This window comes from Euprymna scolopes, chromosome 33, assembly GCF_053919585.1.
Source record: "Euprymna scolopes isolate OS-2025 chromosome 33, ASM5391958v1, whole genome shotgun sequence".
NCBI lineage: Eukaryota > Metazoa > Mollusca > Cephalopoda > Sepiida > Sepiolidae > Euprymna > Euprymna scolopes.
The window spans coordinates 56,276,615-56,289,835 of NC_136514.1; positions in this window are offsets into that span (position 1 = coordinate 56,276,615).

The window sequence follows — 13,221 nt, forward strand, 5'->3', positions numbered from 1 at the left end:
ATTAGATATTAGTTATAGTGTAATAAATAGATAGAAGTATTATATACTAGTTATGATGTAATAGATAGAAAGAAGTATAAGATATTAGTTATCATGTAATAATTAGTAGGTGTGTTATTTTTTCTTTGTGTGTGTATGTGTGATATGAGTAAATAATATTTTCTCAGAGTATGAGTACTACTCTTATCACTTGTGTTAATGCTATGTGTGAAAATAATGATGACATGTACATTTTTTAATATTAATAATAATAATAATAATAATAATAATGATAATAATAATAATAACGATAATAATAATAACAATAACAGCAATAATAATAATAATAATAATAATAATAATAATAATAATAATAATAATAATAATAATAATAATAGTGATGAAAATAATAAAAGTATAACTTCATAATACCGTAGTACCTTTAACATACGTGTGTCACGGTTTCCAGATTATATATTATTCGATTCGGGCATCCTATTTATTTAAAAGGAGGATATTATATCAAGTTAATCTAATTAATTATAAATTACAACAAATTAGAGAATTGTTTTTTAATGTAAACATAACTCAATCTTAGTAGTAAGGAATATTTTAGCATATAATTTGTGCAATCCAAAATATGGCGGAAACAGCAAACAAGCGTTGATTAATTCTTCTTCTACTATTCCATCGATATGATTAACAAGTTGACTCTCTTTGGAAGTATGCTTGCCGTATTGTATACCGGCATCTCAAATATCGAGGTGGTTTTAATAAGCGAGGATGTAGTAATAGTGTGGATACGTTTAGGCGTTGTCATCCCCTCTGCAGGAGGTGCGTTCAGCATATTATAAAAACCACACAAGAATTCAAGTGAGGATGATAGAGACAGGTGGGTTGCGAGGATTTAACAAATACAACTCGTTTCCTCTTGTGCTTGACTGAAAATTGATGAAGAATATCAAGAATGAGCCGTTTGGCAAGTCCGTCAAGGCGTCTCTAATTAAAAAGTTGTCCGCTCTTCATCGGGCCGCTTTACGTCGATGGATGCTGTTATCCCTCTGCCCGACACCATCTCACCACTTCGTGTGCCGCCGATACAGTGCTGGAACTAATTGCCGTTGTCCGTGCAGCTTTGTGATTATTAGTGATGCTTCTTTTAATAGCATTGTTCGATTAAACCGAATATTTGATTTGTTTCTGAGAGAGAGAGAGAAAGAGAGAGAGAGGGAGGGAGGGAGGGAGAGAGAGAGAGAGAGTCTAGCCTGGTGCACGATAGGTGTGAAACAGATTGATTTTCTTGGGGGAGGGAGCTCGTTCAACCGTTTCTTTTCTTTCTGTGTGCGTCCTCATATTAATCTGGGAGACTTTGTCTGTCGGTCGATCAACCTGTCCTTTTTCTCCTTTTTACAAGTTCATTCTTACAGAAGAGACGTTGCGAGTCCATCTCTACTCTATCGTTATTTTAATGACGGGTGCTTGACTGGTTCAACCTATGTTCAACAACTTTCCTTATTCTCTATCTGTGCTTAAACCTAAACAAAAATTTCATGAACAGAGTTTCATTTCTGGAACTGCCCGCCTATGAAACACAATGACGCGTTGCTGCTTGTTAAGCTGTCTTCTTAAATAATCAATTCTACTATTTAGATAATTAGACGACTCGCGTAGATTATGTTTAGATGAGAAATTGGCTGTTTTAAACTGTAAAGAACCCCAAAATGTATTAAACTGCAGGAGTGAAATAGCAAACGTATGTATGCACAAAATAAATTTTACCTTAAAATAAACACACACACACACGTACAAAAGGACGCGCATGAATAAAATAATAACAACTATAACAAAAATTATCATAATTATAATAATAAATAATAAACAAACACATAAGCAAAAACACTAATATAGAATAAAATGTAAGTGAAACATATCTAGATTAAAACTATGGCAGTTCCCAACACACTAAAGCAAAGTCCTTTATACGTCTGGTATCGTCACGTATATTTTACGCGGCCTTCGCGTTTTATCTATTCAACAGTTTTCTCATTTTTTTAATCATCAGTGGCAGGCTTAATGTTTCGTTATAGATATAATGCGTTAATTAGCTTGTTATCGCTTTGTATCCTTGGTACATTCCTATTATACTCTGACCGTCGCTACCTTCGTCATGTGATCGATTTTCCTTGGTCATGATTCGTCAGCGGTCGCACTAGACAAAACTTCTCTTCATACAGGAAGGAGACAAGAGACGTTCAATGAGAGTGACTTAGGGTTTTTTTTTCTCGAGAGAATTGACTTACACAAGAAAGAGTGAGAGATTAAAGTTATCCGAGCTAATTGCTTGGTTAACTTATCTTCTTAACACAAATGGCTGAACCATGAAGAGATGTCTTAAGTAAATATTTCTATGACATTAGAGGAGATGTGTTTTGTGCGGCTTCCGTGGACTGACTCATTGGAAACCCGTGTTCCTTTCTCAGCTCAACAAAAAGTCACGTAATTCGTAATCTCGAGTTATCATTGTTTTTTCTTCTTCTCTGTTTGATTTCTTTCTTTGTTTTTTAACCTTCTGTGCCATCTATCCATAAATAACGGCACGATTAGTTTTGCAGATTTGATGTCATTATGACCTGCAATTCTCGCCCAACTTAAAAATTAATACTGTTTTAGTAAATATTACTATTCAGAACACTAATGTAACACATTTACTAAACCAGAGGACTTACAATATTTTGTTTTGGTGGTTGTTGTTCTTGTTGTTGTTGTTGTTATTATTATTATTATTATTATTATTATTATTATTATTATTATAATTTGATTATTTATTATTATTATTATTATTATTATTATTATAATAATAATAATAATAATAATAATAATAATAATAATAATAATAATAATAATAATGAAAGATCATGACAATGGCTTAGAGCTGGGCATCTTGTTCAAAGTACTGAAGCTTTTGTTTGTGCAGCACAAGAGCAGGCATTAGGAACACGATTGTTCAAAAATGTGGTTCTAGGAGAGGAAGTTGCTGCAGAATGTCGGATTTGTGGTAAGACCTCAGAGTCAATTGCGTACCTTGCAGCAAGGTGTAATGGACTGGCCTAGAGAGAGTACCGCAAAAGATACGATCGCATGGGACTCCGGATATATTGGGAGGTTTGTAAGAAGGTTGGGGTGAAATGTACTGGAAAATGGTTTGAGGAGGTGCCTGAAGAAGTGAGAACAAGTGAGGATAGCAAGGTAGAGGTATGGTGGGACAAAAGTGTTATAACAACCAAGCATTTGGAACATAAACGTCCGAATTTGGTCGTCATTGACAAAGTATTAAAAAAAACAGACAGATTGTAGACTTTTCACTACCCTGAGACAGGAATGTGAGAGAGAAGGAGAACGAGATGTGGAGCAATTATGCTCCATTGGCCTTGGAAATAAGGTGTATACACGGGGTTAAAACACAAATAACCCCGGTTGTAGGTACACTAGGAGTAGTATCAAGTCGTCTGAAAGGACAATTGAAAAAACTACAAATCCCCGATGTTTTAGGCGGCCTTCAAACCTCTGCAATTATAGGTACCACCAACATCCTAAGAAACCCCCTTGATCTTTGAAGCCCCTGGTTGTGAGCCGCGATTGAGGGAAATCCTCTGGAAATTAATCCCATCCCTTTCCAGAGAGATGTTGATAAATGAAATCAGACTTATTATTATTATTATTATTATTATTATTATTATTATTATTATTATTATTATTATTATCCACGGCACAATCACGTTAACATACCGGTTCTCGTCAGATCATCGAAGTTAAGCAACGTTGAGTCTGGCTTGTACCAGATGGGTAACCATTTGGGAATTCTAGGCGTTGTAAGTGCTTTCCGATTATCTTGGCATTGTTTCCAGTCGTCCTGGACCTCTACTTGTCACTGGTATTCAATAATGTCGACTCAAGGAAAGTGTGGCTGGAGATTACGCAACTCTTTCCACAAAAAATTTCACGCGCACGCACCCGTACCGTGGGTATCTATAGTCTGTGAAGACTGAAGGAGGCCATTATTATTATTATTAGTAGTAGTAGTAGTAGTAGTAGTAGTAGTAGTAGTAGTGTTCGTTAACATTGCAATGTTGTAATGCTTTAAACCCGATTATTTTTTTATTTAAGAGTGGGTTTGTACACCAAAGCTAGTGAGCATACTCAAAGGGTCAATTAGATAGAAAGTACCTGGCGTAGGATGTTTTCTGTAGCAAACAGAACCGACTTCTGGAATATGGTGATGCTGTATATGATTCCTAGGCAGTTCAACTGTTTCTCAGGATTATCTGGAACTGAGCCAAGTGCCTCTTAATGATTGGCACGGTGGAAGTTTTCTTATTCCACAACTTAGCAATCTCAGTTTCTGATAATTCCATATTTTCTCACTTTTCTTACCTGTTAAGTTAATGCCATTTGGGCAAACCACATCGATGATTTGGCATGTATTAATCTTTTATTCACAGCTATAATATCCGGTTTCCTCTGAGTTATCTCTCGGTCACACTGAACCATGAAATCCAAGAAAATATTAACTCCCTCAATTTCCATTACCTCTTTTGAATGATGTTGGGACCACTTGTATTCCTTGACTTGGATTCTAAACTTCTGGCACAAACTCCAATGCAGGTCATCATTTACTTTTTCATGGCGTCATTTGTACTAACAATGTGTGACACTGTTTCAAAGTCTGAACTTATCAGAACAATCCTTCCAGTAGATGCTTTCATTGGGTGTATTTGTATTTACTGCCTGCTCCTGAACAGCAAATATAGAATTTTCTGTCTCTCTTTTCTAGTTAACTTTAGAGAGAAATTCCACATGTTCTGGCATTTTAGTGTCTTGGTATCTCTGTAAGGCTGACCATGAATTTTTTTTTCCAACTCAGTCATCTTTTCTGCTTCGATTCTTTTCTTGTACTTTTGCTTCTCTTCCAATGTGTCTTTATCTAGCTCTTCCTCTTCCGTCACTGCGAGTAACACTTCCTGACTTATACACTCTCCCTCGACACATTCTTTAATTCCAATCAGCCCCTTTCCTCTTTTCTTCCATTGTGATGTACAGCCTAAGCACGTTAGAATTTGGGTAAAGTGCTCAATACTTGAAGAATAATTTCCGTGTGTCTTTATTCAGCTGTTTCATTTGCTCATGTGCCCATCCTACGAAAGTTTCACCGAATAACAACAAGCCATGAATGAATGACTCTGAACAGGTTCATACTATTCAGTCGAGATTTCAGTCGAGATTTCAGTCGAGAGTTCAGTTTTTTTTATTTGAACTTCTTTCGTCTTCTCTTTCGGTTCATTACAGAGCATCGAATCAAGTTCAAGCAACCCGGTTACTTGTAACCTTCTGCACCAGGATCTCCTAATCTTTCACCATTTGGCATAATTATGGCTTTCATGTATTCTTCCCTTATTTAAGAGTAACAACTGCACATTTAGAAATTCCAAACTCCATATTTATATCTTCACTTCATTGCTGTAGGGTTTGAACCAAAGAGTCAATTCCCTTATCTGTTTTGCCAAATAATTTTAGATCGTGCATGAATAACGTGTGGCTGATCTTCGGCCCATTCTTCTTCAGTTGATATCCCATCTTTGTCTCTCTAAGTACATCTGCCAATGGTATAAGTGCTATCAAGAATAGAAGAGGTGAGACTAAATATCCTTGGTAGATTCCGCGTTTGATGTTGACTATCCTTAATAGCTTTCCATCTGAAAAGGGTTGGTTTTATCTAGCTTTTCCACCACTGCAAGTAACACTTCATGACTTCTACACTCTCCCCCGGTACATTCTTTCATCCCAATCAGCCCTTGTTCTTTTGCTTTTTGTGAGCACGATTCTCTGCAGCAATGTGATTTGGAATATTTAGTCAAGGTGTACTTGTAAGGAAAATTATCCTTATGCTAAGTTGCCCTAACAACCACCTGTTCAGAGAGACCTTAGACAGTTAAGGACAGTGCGTAGTAGGCATTCAACGTATCTGTAGACCAATATGTTGAGTTGATTCGTCCATGTGTTTATCTCATAACTGGCGATATTCTTTTAGCCATAGTTTAGCTTTCAGAAAGTGTACATTTGAATATGTGTTTTGAGTGAACTTGACTTAATATACAATGGAGATTATGATGCTAACTTACATTGGAAGAATTTCGGAGGGTTTTTTTTTTTACATTGGAAGCAATTCCATTTTTTTTTTACATTGAAGCAATTCCGTTTTTTTTACATTGGAAGCAATTCCATTTTTTTTACATTGGAAGCAATTCCGTTTTTTTTTACATTGGAAACGATTCCGCCTTTTTTACATTGGAAACAATTCCATTTTTTTACATTGGAAGCAATTCCGTTTTTTTTACATTGGAAGCAATTCCATTTTTTTACATTGGAAGCAATTCCGTTTTTTTTTTTACATTGGAAGCAATTCCGTTTTTTTTTACATTGGAAGCAATTCCATTTTTTTACATTGGAAGCAATTCCGTTTTTTTTTTACATTGGAAACGATTCCGCCTTTTTTTACATAGGAAACAATTCCATTTTTTTATATTGGAAGTAATTCCTTCTTTTTTTTACATTAAAAGCAATTTTTTGTTTTTTCTGATTAATTTTTTCCCAGTTACCTTTGTGTGCCATTATTATCATTGCTTTTCTTCGCTTCATAAAACACGCGGTTAGGATCAAACGTCGGTTACCACAAAAAGATGGTCATAAGGATGGTTACAAAGGTCCACAAATGAGGAAGAATAGCACTATCCAGACCTTCAATAGAAGAACACAATGAGAACTATAATCCTGGGGAAGCTTATTGTTACTAAAATTCCAGAGAAAGGCAATTCAAGCCACAGAAGTTAAAGGTAGTTGCTAGGATTACGCAAATCTCACAGAAATCCAATGAAAGTTATAATTCAATGATAAACAGATGTTGCGAGAACGTAAATTCAAGAAAATGCAAGATACAGAAATCAATGGTAAACAGCTGTTTCAATAATGAGAATCTTATAACAGTAGATTAAAGCTATAGCATTCAAGGGGAAAAGACTGTTGTGAGAACGCAAATTTCAGTGAGTAACAACGGTCATTATCAGTGAGAAATGGATGATCGTTTTCCACACTGATTTCAAGAGGCAGAGAGTACTGAAAGTTTTGGGAAAACTGGCTATCATTCAGACTCTAGGAACGTCACCTGTTTGGCCCGTGAACTTTCAATCGCAATGCTTAGTGCAAAAGCTACGGGACAAAATAGATTAATTGAAGTTTAATATTGTTTCCTATTTCCTTAAACTTAGTCTATTAGCTCTTCTTTTTATTTTCTTCATTTATAGATTGCAACGCTAGGTATAGGGCAGCCAAACCTGCTTTTTATTAAAACCAGCTGAGAGCTCTTTTTAGTATCCTAGTTGTTCCCTTAAGTGCAATTGTCTTTTACACTTGGTTCACCAGGAATATTAGTTTGGTAAGACTTCAGGTTCTTCTTCATAAGCCCTATGACACTTGATATCTCTCTAAGATTCCAGTTTCTTTTCATATCATAGATGAGACCTTGATATTTGGTCTATTTCTCCCTTTAAGCTCTGTTCAGACCTCCATCATTAGGGGCACTCACTTCAAAGAAGGCTGCAACTCTTTCTGACTTATTCCATATAACTATGTCAGGTTTTACAACAGCATTTTCAAGGTATGTGGCTGTAGGGATTACATTGTCGTAATGTATGGTATATAAATCATTTATAACTGTTCTTTCAGGTTGATGTTCCCGAGACTTGCTGCTACACCGGATGTTTAATTTTTTACAGATGGTCTAGAGGAGATACTTACATATTTCATCATGTCTCGTTGTGTAGTAGCCATCCCCCAAAATAACCTTGCAACTTGATACCAGATGACTCACTCTTTCCAATTCCGTGTAGCAGGATCTGCATTTGTTGTCATTACTGAGACCTGCCATCTTCTTGAATGCATTGATCATCAATCCTTGGTCTTGAGCAGTCATTATAACCCTTTCCTAATCGTGGTAAAGGCTCCACTCGTGAGCCAGGCCTAGGAATCTTCTTTGTCTATGTATTCCTGGGAGAGTTTCCCGAGAAAATATTTTGCACGCTGATATTAGTCCCATTTTTCAAGGTTCCTCCTTTGGAAGGTCTCCGGATATTTCTTCCGGCTCTTTCTTGCTATTTCATGGGTCTAGAATGGAAGATGACGTAGGAAATGAAATACGCGGTGAAAAGACAAGGTTAGTAAAGTATCTGGAACTATGTATGAGAAACGGATTATACATGTTTCAAAGATCTTCTCTTTCCATTCCCTTCTCCTCTCTTTTTTTACTTTTTCTATATCTTCTATGTATTTATTCTCTTCCCTTTCGTCCATCTTTTTCCATTTCTTTTCCTCTTTTTTTCTTTTCCTTTTAACTATTTTTCTTTTTCTGTGTTTATTTTTCATTAAGCTTCTTTGTTTCCATTGTTTAACATTTTATATTGTTTCTTTTGCTCAATCTTTCGTTTTGTTTTGTGTTTTCTTATTTTTCTTTTCGTCATTCTTTTTACTACTTTTTACTATTTTTCATTTTGTCTCTATTTTTATCGCTTTATTTTTTCTACTTTTTACGCGTATTCTCGTTTTTTCTTTTATATTTTCCCTTTTTTTTAATATTTATAATACCGTTTTTAGTACTGTGTAACGCTAACCCAAATTGATAATGAATGCTGTTATTCTAAAAATATATGCAAATGCAGGTGCGAAGAAAGAAAAAAAGAAGCAAACGATATTGATACGCAAATTTACTACGGTAGATATTCGAAGCACATTTATACTCAATGCATCTATAATTAATACCAAGAAGTTAGATAAATAAAACGCAGGCATTTATAGACGCTATTACTGCGCTTATAGCTATCACTACGGTTACACGACACGCATGCGGTAATATCTGTTAAGTAGCTAAGATTCGTTTTCTGTGCGAAAAAAAAATGGCTTTATCATCTGCGATCGCGTAATCATCTTAGAATCCATTATCAGTATCTAGATGTTATCTTAGAAGGAATGAACTAACATGGACAGACTGGATATGCACAGTATTTATGGGACACATTGGACGGAAAGTATAACTGAAATTATTACTAGAAATTTTGCATTAACATTTCTCTTCTAGGTTCGGATCAGCAGCTGCTGGCAAAACAGAATAAAAAGGATGAGTTCCTATACTTTAGAATAAAACAATGAGGCCTGTCACCAAGACTGTTGTTAGGAAATCAAGTAGATACTTTTTTCTCTTAAATATCTACTGGACAGAACGGAAATTTCACTGCTACCATGGCAAAAGACAGTAGCAACTGGGAGGTGATGATTGCTAAGTAGTTAACGACACGGACTGAAAACCTGAGTGTGGCAAATTTAAATTCAGTTAGTTCAACGAAAACATTTTCACTTCGCAATCTTTACGTGTTCCCTTTAGTAAGTACTTAATGTCTTTCTATAAAAAAATTTAACTAGAAAAGATATCGCGAAAAAGAATGCTAGCAATAGTTATCCAATTCGTTCGGAATGAATGAAGGATGGTTCACAAAAACTACGACGACGCTAACAATGATTGCCGTCGTCGTCATTGTCGTCATCATCAACAATAATTACAGCAATATCTGCAGCTTTTTTACAGAGGCCTCATCAAAGTAACAGCTCTTAGCGAAAAGACCAAAGGACAACTCATCTAGGATAACATCACCACCATCTTACAGTAACGTTTCATTATCTTTTATGTCGCATGAACTCTCCTTAACTGTCAAATATTTATTCGTTATTTTTATTTTTAATTATTTTTTTGGAAACCTTTGAGATAAGCCTTCATAATTTCTGCATTTGTCACCGAGCCACATATCGTGTTCGAATTTTACATGAATAACAATTTTAATATAGCTAAGTTTTAATATAGCTTTTCTTATGTGAATAATCCCGGGCAGTGCTCGATTGCCTTGCTGGCCCTATTGTTTTGTTGATGATGCAACTAGACTGGGGAAAATTCGTTTTAGTTAGAGGATTTGGGAGTGTTAATAATATGTTAATAATAACATTGTTTTGCTAAGTTTTTGCAATTAATTTTGATAGAATGGTATCGAAAGTTGCTTAGGCTACGATTGGGGGCAGTACCGGACCCTGAGGTCATCTCCCGAGGACGGCCAACACTGGTCCAATCATAAGAGAGGGAGATATGTCCTAACTCCCCTGGTTGGCTAGTTTTGACATCGAAGTTCCATTCCCCACCCATCACCTCATTATATAAGTTTATGCACGAGCGATTTTGGCGAGTGGAGTTGAGCTGACAGTGAGTTAAATAAAAGTCCCTGACCGCTGGAATATACGCTGACCGCCGTCAAACTCTCTCTCTCTCTCTCTCTCTCTCTCTCTCTCTCTCTCTCTCTCTCTCTCTCTCCTCATATATATATATATATATATATATATATATATATATATATATGTATATATATATATATATATATATATATATATATATATATATATCGCAAACTCAATAATCTTTGTTGAAGACTTTTGTCACATACAGTATTTTGCACAAACAAAATAGATTTGTGTTTGGCTAAAACACTCCGCTGCTGATAATCCATCGCTTGACATTATCGCTGACAAATACCTCCACGCTTACCCGCATCTGTAGACTGTCGGTGATAACATAAAATTAAAAGAAAGAAAAAAGTCAGATTTACTTAATTGTGTCTGTCATCATCCCATCTATCGAGGTTTACGATATACAAAATTTGAAACCGAAATTTTATGTGATTGTTTCTCCAGATGAAAGCGCTGTCGGTCGCAATGATGCAATACTTGTTGGACGCTGAAGTGATTTTAATTTCAACTGCCTATCAAATCATCTTTGTACAGTGGTATTATATTAGAACTTTGTAGTTATATAACTTCTGTTAATATAATTTTTATAAAAAAAGAAAATCAACAACTGAAGTTTTTTCTTATCGCTTCTGCGAGGTTGTTAACATTGCTACCGGACCGGACAGTCAACTTGAGTTGTTTTACAGGATAGATCTATCGGAAGAGGAGTGTCGGGAGAGGACTGTGGCCCCCCGGATCAACAAAAGCGATCACAATGGAATGGTAGACTTTTCTTATTGAAACAGAATAACCAAAATCCCTCATCAAACTCTGTCCCCGTATAGACGATCAGGGTCAAACTGTCGGGTTTTGAGAGTTGTTCTGGGTGACTAGAATAACTGTTCGACTTTTTGAGGCGTTCTGTGATCGGAAAGGCCCATAATGAACTCACATACCGGTGTAACTCTCCAATGTGAGGTACGTCGTATTATAATTCATTCTTTGTGCGGAATGTTATCTTCATCTTCATAATTGTTGTTGTTTCACCAGGTTTCGGCCAACTCATCCTCTGGCCTTTTTCAGGGGATTAACCGCAACGGGGTAGAAATGCTGAGTATTCTCACTTATCCCCAGTAATGACTGCCTTCCATAGTTGTTGTCACATCACGTATTGGCCAACTTATTCTCTGACCTGCTTGCGTAGGATTGAAACTGCTATCATCGGACAATGCTCACCTAGAACCATAAACTCAACGCCTCTATCAACTACGCAACGGGCCCCGAAATACAATCAAAGTTGCATTTTATGATCTTATAAATCCAATTTTGTGTTCTTATCTGGTCGTCCGTTGTCCGGTCTGTACCAAATAATATTATTATTTGGAGGTATCCTTTGGCGCGAGGCTTCATAATTTTTGCATTTACTCTTTTTGCAGGCTGTTATTCTCATCTTCATAGTTGCTGTTTCACCACGTTTCAACCAACTTATCCTCTAGCTATCTTCAGATGATTCCCGCCGCGATTAATCACTTGAAGAAAGCCAGAGGATGAGTTAATCAAAATGTGGTCAAACAATAACAATTATGAAGATGAGGATAACAGTCCGCAAAATTGACTGCACAAATGTATTTCTTTTTAATAAATTCCAGCATTATATTTTACTGCAAACACGCGTTTGTTTATTTACAGTCTTGTTTTCCATTGCTGCATTTAAGTATCTGCCTCCTTTTTATGTGAGGATACAACAAGAGGTAATAAGGTGTTGGAGGATTAAGAAAGAGAGCAGTCAATGCTGGACTACGCCGGGCTTTCTTGCAAGTGTAATTAATACAAATTGTAGTAAGAGTTTACTTAATTTAAATGGTCGTAAAATGATACTTCTGCATATATTGGATCCTTCGTTTTGAATCTTCAGGCCGCATTTCTAACCACTGAACCTTCACCACGTGTTATAACTGTATTATCGGACGTTCCCACTCGTAGCTTATATTAGCCACATACTCTTTCTACTGATAAATGCATATTAATATCGATATGGATATTGATCTTGGTTTTGAGCGGAAGTAATGTTAGAGATTCAGAGGAAGTTCTAGAAGAAGTATGGCGGCACTTCCGGTTGACGTACTGATCTATTAGGTAGAATTCGCCTTTGACTCTTATCAAATTCTCTTTCGCAGAAGATGGACATATGCGCTTTTCATTTTCGGGGGAGTTTTTCCATGAATATTTTAAAAGGGTTTTATTACTCTGTTCATTTTTTTCTCTTTCATGTATTTTATTTCGGGCGTTTCATTCTTGAATTCTTTTCATATTGCTTTTACTTTTTTCTACGGTGGTTTTCTTTTCTTTTTCTTTCTATTGACTAACGAACCCTTTTTTCTTTTTTTTTACTCATTTTTATTTTTATTTTACATCATTTTCTTTTTGAGTTTTTCTTTGTCCTTTTTTCTATTTCCTTATTTGTTATTTCTGTTTATATCTCAGTATTTTTTTCTTTTTCTCTATTTTCTTCTTATTACAACCTTATATTCATTTTCCTTGCAGTTTCCTAATTGTATATCTTTTTCTTTCTTTTTCCCCTCGTATTTCTCTCTATTTTCATCTCTGTTTTGTATTTCTTTAAGCTACATTGAACCGGGTCAGTACTAAATGAGTGACTGTTTCGGACTTCCAGATGTTGTGTGTGCTCTCCGCTTGTCTCGGCAATGTTTCAAGTTGTCCGTGACTACTCCTTGCCACTGAACCTAAGCAATGCCGATTCAGGAAAGGTGTGGTTGGGATTGCGCAACCTTTGCCTCACAATTACACGCGCAGCTGCCCCTACAGAATTGAATAGTATGAAATGTAAAAACAATGACTCATTATCTCGTCTGA